The following is a 6396-nucleotide window of genomic DNA, read 5'->3' as shown; positions in this document are numbered from 1 at the left end:
ATTTTATTTTGTCTTCTTGCAGAAATCTGTTTGAATTTTCCTTCTGCTCGCAAGGCAAGAATTTTCCTTCTGGGCGCAAGGCAAGGCAAGGCAAGGCAAGAAAAACGGCACATTTCCAACTAACTGTTGCTTATGGCCAAACCACTCTGACAACGCCTGATCCCGTCTGATCTCAGAAGCTAAACAGAGTTGGGCCTGGTTAGTACTTGAGTGGGAGACTGCCTAGGAATACCAGGTACTGTAAGCATTTTATTTTGTCTTCTAGCAGAAATCTGTTTGAATTTTCCTTCTGGTCGCAAGGCAAGAATTTTCCTTCTGGGCGCAAGGCAAGAAAAATGGCACATTTCCAACAAGCTGTTGCTTACGGCCAAACCACTCTGACAACGCCTGATCCTGTCAGATCTCAGAAACTAAACAGAGTTGGGCCTGTTTAGTACTTGAGTGGGAGACTGCCTAGTAATACCAGGTACTGTAAGCATTTTATTTTGTCTTCTTGCAGAAATCTGTTTGAATTTTCCTTCTGCTCGCAAGGCAAGAATTTTCCTTCTGGTCGCAAGGCAAGGCAAGAAAAACGGCACATTTCCAACTAACTGCTGCTTATGGCCAAACCACTCTGACAACGCCTGATCCCGTCTGATCTCAGAAGCTAAACAGAGTTGGGCCTGGATAGTACTTGAGTGGGAGACTGCCTAGGAATACCAGGTACTGTAAGCATTTTATTTTGTCTTCTAGCAGAAATCTGTTTGAATTTTCCTTCTGCTCGCAAGGCAAGAAATTTCCTTCTGGGCGCAAGGCAAGGCAAGGCAAGAAAAACGGCACATTTCCAACTCACTGTTGCTTATGGCCAAACCACTCTGACAACGCCTGATCCCGTCTGATCTCAGAAGCTAAACAGAGTTGGGCCTGGTTAGTACTTGAGTGGGAGACTGCCTAGGAATACCAGGTACTGTAAGCATTTTATTTTGTCTTCTAGCAGAAATCTGTTTGAATTTTCCTTCTGCTCGCAAGGCAAGAATTTTCCTTCTGGGCGCAAGGCAAGGCAAGGCAAGAAAAACGACACATTTCCAACTAACTGTTGCTCATGGCCAAACCACTCTGACAACGCCTGATCCCGTCTGATCTCAGAAGCTAAACAGAGTTGGGCCTGGTTAGTACTTGAGTGGGAGACTGCCTAGGAATACCAGGTACTGTAAGCATTTTATTTTGTCTTCTTGCAGAAATCTGTTTGAATTTTCCTTCTGCTCGCAAGGCAAGAATTTTCCTTCTGGGCGCAAGGCAAGGCAAGGCAAGAAAAACGGCACATTTCCAACTAACTGTTGCTTATGGCCAAACCACTCTGACAACGCCTGATCCCGTCTGATCTCAGAAGCTAAACAGAGTTGGGCCTGGTTAGTACTTGAGTGGGAGACTGCCTAGGAATACCAGGTACTGTAAGCATTTTATTTTGTCTTCTTGCAGAAATCTGTTTGAATTTTCCTTCTGCTCGCAAGGCAAGAATTTTCCTTCTGGGCGCAAGGCAAGGCAAGGCAAGGCAAGAAAAACGGCACATTTCCAACTAACTGTTGCTTATGGCCAAACCACTCTGACAACGCCTGATCCCGTCTGATCTCAGAAGCTAAACAGAGTTGGGCCTGGTTAGTACTTGAGTGGGAGACTGCCTAGGAATACCAGGTACTGTAAGCATTTTATTTTGTCTTCTAGCAGAAATCTGTTTGAATTTTCCTTCTGGTCGCAAGGCAAGAATTTTCCTTCTGGGCGCAAGGCAAGAAAAATGGCACATTTCCAACAAGCTGTTGCTTACGGCCAAACCACTCTGACAACGCCTGATCCTGTCAGATCTCAGAAACTAAACAGAGTTGGGCCTGTTTAGTACTTGAGTGGGAGACTGCCTAGTAATACCAGGTACTGTAAGCATTTTATTTTGTCTTCTTGCAGAAATCTGTTTGAATTTTCCTTCTGCTCGCAAGGCAAGAATTTTCCTTCTGGTCGCAAGGCAAGGCAAGAAAAACGGCACATTTCCAACTAACTGCTGCTTATGGCCAAACCACTCTGACAACGCCTGATCCCGTCTGATCTCAGAAGCTAAACAGAGTTGGGCCTGGATAGTACTTGAGTGGGAGACTGCCTAGGAATACCAGGTACTGTAAGCATTTTATTTTGTCTTCTAGCAGAAATCTGTTTGAATTTTCCTTCTGCTCGCAAGGCAAGAATTTTCCTTCTGGGCGCAAGGCAAGGCAAGGCAAGAAAAACGGCACATTTCCAACTCACTGTTGCTTATGGCCAAACCACTCTGACAACGCCTGATCCCGTCTGATCTCAGAAGCTAAACAGAGTTAGGCCTGGTTAGTACTTGAGTGGGAGACTGCCTAGGAATACCAGGTACTGTAAGCATTTTATTTTGTCTTCTTGCAGAAATCTGTTTGAATTTTCCTTCTGCTCGCAAGGCAAGAATTTTCCTTCTGGTCGCAAGGCAAGGCAAGGCAAGAAAAACGGCACATTTCCAACTAACTGTTGCTTATGGCCAAACCACTCTGACAACGCCTGATCCCGTCTGATCTCAGAAGCTAAACAGAGTTGGGCCTGGTTAGTACTTGAGTGGGAGACTACCTAGGAATACCAGGTACTGTAAGCATTTTATTTTGTCTTCTAGCAGAAATCTGTTTGAATTTTCCTTCTGCTCGCAAGGCAAGAATTTTCCTTCTGGGCGCAAGGCAAGGCAAGGCAAGAAAAACGACACATTTCCAACTAACTGTTGCTTATGGCCAAACCACTCTGACAATGCCTGATCCCGTCTGATCTCAGAAGCTAAACAGAGTTGGGCCTGGTTAGTACTTGAGTGGGAGACTGCCTAGGAATACCAGGTACTGTAAGCATTTTATTTTGTCTTCTTGCAGAAATCTGTTTGAATTTTCCTTCTGCTCGCAAGGCAAGAATTTTCCTTCTGGGCGCAAGGCAAGGCAAGGCAAGGCAAGGCAAGGCAAGGCAAGGCAAGGCAAGGCAAGGCAAGGCAAGGCAAGGCAAGGCAAGGCAAGGCAAGGCAAGGCAAGGCGCACATTTCCAGACTGTTGTTTACGTCCAAACCACTCTGACAATGCCTGATCCTGTCTGATCTGAGAAGCTAAACAGAGTTGGGCCTGGTTAGTACTTGAGTGTGAGACTGCCTAGGAATACCAGGTACTGTAAGCATTTTATTTTGTCTCCTTGCAGAAATCTGTTTGAATTTTCCTTCTGCTCGCAAGGCAAGAATTTTCCTTCTGGTCGCAAGGCAAGGCAAGAAAAACGGCACATTTCCAACTAACTGTTGCTTACGGCCAAACCACTCTGACAACGCCTGATCCCGTCTGATCTCAGAAGCTAAACAGAGTTGGGCCTGGTTAGTACTTGAGTGGGAGACTGCCTAGGAATACCAGGTACTGTAAGCATTTTATTTTGTCTTCTAGCAGAAATCTGTTTGAATTTTCCTTCTGCTCGCAAGGCAAGAATTTTCCTTCTGGGCGCAAGGCAAGGCAAGGCAAGAAAAACGGCACATTTCCAACTAACTGTTGCTTATGGCCAAACCACTCTGACAACGCCTGATCCCGTCTGATGTCAGAAGCTAAACAGAGTTGGGCCTGGTTAGTACTTGAGTGGGAGACTGCCTAGGAATACCAGGTACTGTAAGCATTTTATTTTGTCTTCTTGCAGAAATCTGTTTGAATTTTCCTTCTGGTCGCAAGGCAAGAATTTTCCTTCTGATCGCAAGGCAAGGCAAGAAAAACGGCACATTTCCAGACTATTGCTTATGTCCAAACCACTCTGACAATGCCTGATCCTGTCTGATCTGAGAAGCTAAACAGAGTTGGGCCTGTTTAGTACTTGAGTGGGAGACTGCCTAGTAATACCAGGTACTGTAAGCATTTTATTTTGTCTTCTTGCAGAAATCTGTTTGAATTTTCCTTCTGCTCGCAAGGCAAGAATTTTCCTTCTGGTCGCAAGGCAAGGCAAGAAAAACGGCACATTTCCAACTAACTGTTGCTTATGGCCAAACCACTCTGACAACGCCTGATCCCGTCTGATCTCAGAAGCTAAACAGAGTTGGGCCTGGTTAGTACTTGAGTGGGAGACTGCCTAGGAATACCAGGTACTGTAAGCATTTTATTTTGTCTTCTAGCAGAAATCTGTTTGAATTTTCCTTCTGCTCGCAAGGCAAGAATTTTCCTTCTGGGCGCAAGGCAAGGCAAGAAAAACGGCACATTTCCAACTAACTGTTGCTTATGGCCAAACCACTCTGACAACGCCTGATCCCGTCTGATCTCAGAAGCTAAACAGAGTTGGGCCTGGTTAGTACTTGAGTGGGAGACTGCCTAGGAATACCAGGTACTGTAAGCATTTTATTTTGTCTTCTTGCAGAAATCTGTTTGAATTTTCCTTCTGCTCGCAAGGCAAGAATTTTCCTTCTGGGCGCAAGGCAAGGCAAGGCAAGAAAAACGGCACATTTCCAACTAACTGTTGCTTATGGCCAAACCACTCTGACAACGCCTGATCCCGTCTGATCTCAGAAGCTAAACAGAGTTGGGCCTGGTTAGTACTTGAGTGGGAGACTGCCTAGGAATACCAGGTACTGTAAGCATTTTATTTTGTCTTCTTGCAGAAATCTGTTTGAATTTTCCTTCTGCTCGCAAGGCAAGAATTTTCCTTCTGGGCGCAAGGCAAGGCAAGGCAAGGCAAGAAAAACGGCACATTTCCAACTAACTGTTGCTTATGGCCAAACCACTCTGACAACGCCTGATCCTGTCTGATCTCAGAAGCTAAACAGAGTTGGGCCTGGTTAGTACTTGAGTGGGAGACTGCCTAGGAATACCAGGTACTGTAAGCATTTTATTTTGTCTTCTAGCAGAAATCTGTTTGAATTTTCCTTCTGGTCGCAAGGCAAGAATTTTCCTTCTGGGCGCAAGGCAAGAAAAATGGCACATTTCCAACAAGCTGTTGCTTACGGCCAAACCACTCTGACAACGCCTGATCCTGTCAGATCTCAGAAACTAAACAGAGTTGGGCCTGTTTAGTACTTGAGTGGGAGACTGCCTAGTAATACCAGGTACTGTAAGCATTTTATTTTGTCTTCTTGCAGAAATCTGTTTGAATTTTCCTTCTGCTCGCAAGGCAAGAATTTTCCTTCTGGTCGCAAGGCAAGGCAAGAAAAACGGCACATTTCCAACTAACTGCTGCTTATGGCCAAACCACTCTGACAACGCCTGATCCCGTCTGATCTCAGAAGCTAAACAGAGTTGGGCCTGGATAGTACTTGAGTGGGAGACTGCCTAGGAATACCAGGTACTGTAAGCATTTTATTTTGTCTTCTAGCAGAAATCTGTTTGAATTTTCCTTCTGCTCGCAAGGCAAGAATTTTCCTTCTGGGCGCAAGGCAAGGCAAGGCAAGAAAAACGGCACATTTCCAGCTCACTGTTGCTTATGGCCAAACCACTCTGACAACACCTGATCCCGTCTGATCTCAGAAGCTAAACAGAGTTAGGCCTGGTTAGTACTTGAGTGGGAGACTGCCTAGGAATACCAGGTACTGTAAGCATTTTATTTTGTCTTCTTGCAGAAATCTGTTTGAATTTTCCTTCTGCTCGCAAGGCAAGAATTTTCCTTCTGGTCGCAAGGCAAGGCAAGGCAAGAAAAACGGCACATTTCCAACTAACTGTTGCTTATGGCCAAACCACTCTGACAACGCCTGATCCCGTCTGATCTCAGAAGCTAAACAGAGTTGGGCCTGGTTAGTACTTGAGTGGGAGACTGCCTAGGAATACCAGGTACTGTAAGCATTTTATTTTGTCTTCTAGCAGAAATCTGTTTGAATTTTCCTTCTGCTCGCAAGGCAAGAATTTTCCTTCTGGGCGCAAGGCAAGGCAAGGCAAGAAAAACGACACATTTCCAACTAACTGTTGCTCATGGCCAAACCACTCTGACAACGCCTGATCCCGTCTGATCTCAGAAGCTAAACAGAGTTGGGCCTGGTTAGTACTTGAGTGGGAGACTGCCTAGGAATACCAGGTACTGTAAGCATTTTATTTTGTCTTCTTGCAGAAATCTGTTTGAATTTTCCTTCTGCTCGCAAGGCAAGAATTTTCCTTCTGGGCGCAAGGCAAGGCAAGGCAAGGCAAGGCAAGGCACACATTTCCAGACTGTTGTTTACGTCCAAACCACTCTGACAATGCCTGATCCTGTCTGATCTGAGAAGCTAAACAGAGTTGGGCCTGGTTAGTACTTGAGTGTGAGACTGCCTAGGAATACCAGGTACTGTAAGCATTTTATTTTGTCTCCTTGCAGAAATCTGTTTGAATTTTCCTTCTGCTCGCAAGGCAAGAATTTTCCTTCTGGTCGCAAGGCAAGGCAAGAAAAACGGCACATTTCCAA

The 6396-nt window shown here is 45.3% G+C and overlaps 16 non-coding genes and 11 pseudogenes across 16 annotated transcripts in view; all 27 read left to right on the top strand.

Annotated features, from left to right (window-relative positions):
• Position 1, top strand: part of LOC132877626 (5S ribosomal RNA) — a 119-nt gene extending 118 nt beyond the window's left edge. The window contains exon 1 of the ribosomal RNA XR_009653299.1: position 1. This exon is cut by the window's left edge and continues 118 nt beyond it. This is a non-coding gene — a ribosomal RNA (5S ribosomal RNA).
• Positions 2-128: 127 nt separating this feature from the next.
• Positions 129-247, top strand: LOC132877625 (5S ribosomal RNA). Its single transcript, XR_009653298.1, has one exon. It is a non-coding gene; the product is annotated as a 5S ribosomal RNA (ribosomal RNA).
• A 112-nt stretch (positions 248-359) lies between these two features.
• LOC132879812 (5S ribosomal RNA) lies at positions 360-478 on the top strand (annotated as a pseudogene).
• Positions 479-595: 117 nt separating this feature from the next.
• LOC132877889 (5S ribosomal RNA) lies at positions 596-714 on the top strand. Its single transcript, XR_009653550.1, has one exon. It is a non-coding gene; the product is annotated as a 5S ribosomal RNA (ribosomal RNA).
• Positions 715-836: 122 nt separating this feature from the next.
• On the top strand, positions 837-955 carry LOC132877624 (5S ribosomal RNA). The gene has a single exon (XR_009653297.1). It is a non-coding gene; the product is annotated as a 5S ribosomal RNA (ribosomal RNA).
• Positions 956-1077: 122 nt separating this feature from the next.
• LOC132878139 (5S ribosomal RNA) lies at positions 1078-1196 on the top strand (annotated as a pseudogene).
• A 122-nt stretch (positions 1197-1318) lies between these two features.
• LOC132877623 (5S ribosomal RNA) lies at positions 1319-1437 on the top strand. The gene has a single exon (XR_009653296.1). It is a non-coding gene; the product is annotated as a 5S ribosomal RNA (ribosomal RNA).
• A 127-nt stretch (positions 1438-1564) lies between these two features.
• On the top strand, positions 1565-1683 carry LOC132877622 (5S ribosomal RNA). Its single transcript, XR_009653295.1, has one exon. It is a non-coding gene; the product is annotated as a 5S ribosomal RNA (ribosomal RNA).
• Positions 1684-1795: 112 nt separating this feature from the next.
• Positions 1796-1914, top strand: LOC132879811 (5S ribosomal RNA; annotated as a pseudogene).
• Positions 1915-2031: 117 nt separating this feature from the next.
• LOC132877887 (5S ribosomal RNA) lies at positions 2032-2150 on the top strand. The gene has a single exon (XR_009653548.1). It is a non-coding gene; the product is annotated as a 5S ribosomal RNA (ribosomal RNA).
• A 122-nt stretch (positions 2151-2272) lies between these two features.
• On the top strand, positions 2273-2391 carry LOC132878301 (5S ribosomal RNA; annotated as a pseudogene).
• A 122-nt stretch (positions 2392-2513) lies between these two features.
• On the top strand, positions 2514-2632 carry LOC132876836 (5S ribosomal RNA). The gene has a single exon (XR_009652536.1). It is a non-coding gene; the product is annotated as a 5S ribosomal RNA (ribosomal RNA).
• A 122-nt stretch (positions 2633-2754) lies between these two features.
• Positions 2755-2873, top strand: LOC132877966 (5S ribosomal RNA). Its single transcript, XR_009653623.1, has one exon. It is a non-coding gene; the product is annotated as a 5S ribosomal RNA (ribosomal RNA).
• A 194-nt stretch (positions 2874-3067) lies between these two features.
• On the top strand, positions 3068-3186 carry LOC132881164 (5S ribosomal RNA; annotated as a pseudogene).
• A 117-nt stretch (positions 3187-3303) lies between these two features.
• Positions 3304-3422, top strand: LOC132876706 (5S ribosomal RNA). The gene has a single exon (XR_009652413.1). It is a non-coding gene; the product is annotated as a 5S ribosomal RNA (ribosomal RNA).
• Positions 3423-3544: 122 nt separating this feature from the next.
• Positions 3545-3663, top strand: LOC132878557 (5S ribosomal RNA; annotated as a pseudogene).
• Positions 3664-3777: 114 nt separating this feature from the next.
• Positions 3778-3896, top strand: LOC132881364 (5S ribosomal RNA; annotated as a pseudogene).
• A 117-nt stretch (positions 3897-4013) lies between these two features.
• LOC132877621 (5S ribosomal RNA) lies at positions 4014-4132 on the top strand. Its single transcript, XR_009653294.1, has one exon. It is a non-coding gene; the product is annotated as a 5S ribosomal RNA (ribosomal RNA).
• Positions 4133-4249: 117 nt separating this feature from the next.
• LOC132877619 (5S ribosomal RNA) lies at positions 4250-4368 on the top strand. Its single transcript, XR_009653292.1, has one exon. It is a non-coding gene; the product is annotated as a 5S ribosomal RNA (ribosomal RNA).
• A 122-nt stretch (positions 4369-4490) lies between these two features.
• On the top strand, positions 4491-4609 carry LOC132877618 (5S ribosomal RNA). Its single transcript, XR_009653291.1, has one exon. It is a non-coding gene; the product is annotated as a 5S ribosomal RNA (ribosomal RNA).
• Positions 4610-4736: 127 nt separating this feature from the next.
• LOC132878170 (5S ribosomal RNA) lies at positions 4737-4855 on the top strand (annotated as a pseudogene).
• Positions 4856-4967: 112 nt separating this feature from the next.
• LOC132879809 (5S ribosomal RNA) lies at positions 4968-5086 on the top strand (annotated as a pseudogene).
• Positions 5087-5203: 117 nt separating this feature from the next.
• On the top strand, positions 5204-5322 carry LOC132877886 (5S ribosomal RNA). The gene has a single exon (XR_009653547.1). It is a non-coding gene; the product is annotated as a 5S ribosomal RNA (ribosomal RNA).
• Positions 5323-5444: 122 nt separating this feature from the next.
• Positions 5445-5563, top strand: LOC132878021 (5S ribosomal RNA). Its single transcript, XR_009653676.1, has one exon. It is a non-coding gene; the product is annotated as a 5S ribosomal RNA (ribosomal RNA).
• Positions 5564-5685: 122 nt separating this feature from the next.
• On the top strand, positions 5686-5804 carry LOC132877617 (5S ribosomal RNA). The gene has a single exon (XR_009653290.1). It is a non-coding gene; the product is annotated as a 5S ribosomal RNA (ribosomal RNA).
• A 122-nt stretch (positions 5805-5926) lies between these two features.
• Positions 5927-6045, top strand: LOC132878138 (5S ribosomal RNA; annotated as a pseudogene).
• Positions 6046-6169: 124 nt separating this feature from the next.
• Positions 6170-6288, top strand: LOC132881163 (5S ribosomal RNA; annotated as a pseudogene).
• Positions 6289-6396: the final 108 nt, after the last annotated feature.

This window comes from Neoarius graeffei (genome assembly GCF_027579695.1).
Source record: "Neoarius graeffei isolate fNeoGra1 chromosome 18 unlocalized genomic scaffold, fNeoGra1.pri SUPER_18_unloc_1, whole genome shotgun sequence".
NCBI classification, from domain to species: domain Eukaryota; kingdom Metazoa; phylum Chordata; class Actinopteri; order Siluriformes; family Ariidae; genus Neoarius; species Neoarius graeffei.
Note: the sequence above shows the minus strand (reverse complement) of the source record. Positions and strands in the feature narration are given on the sequence as shown.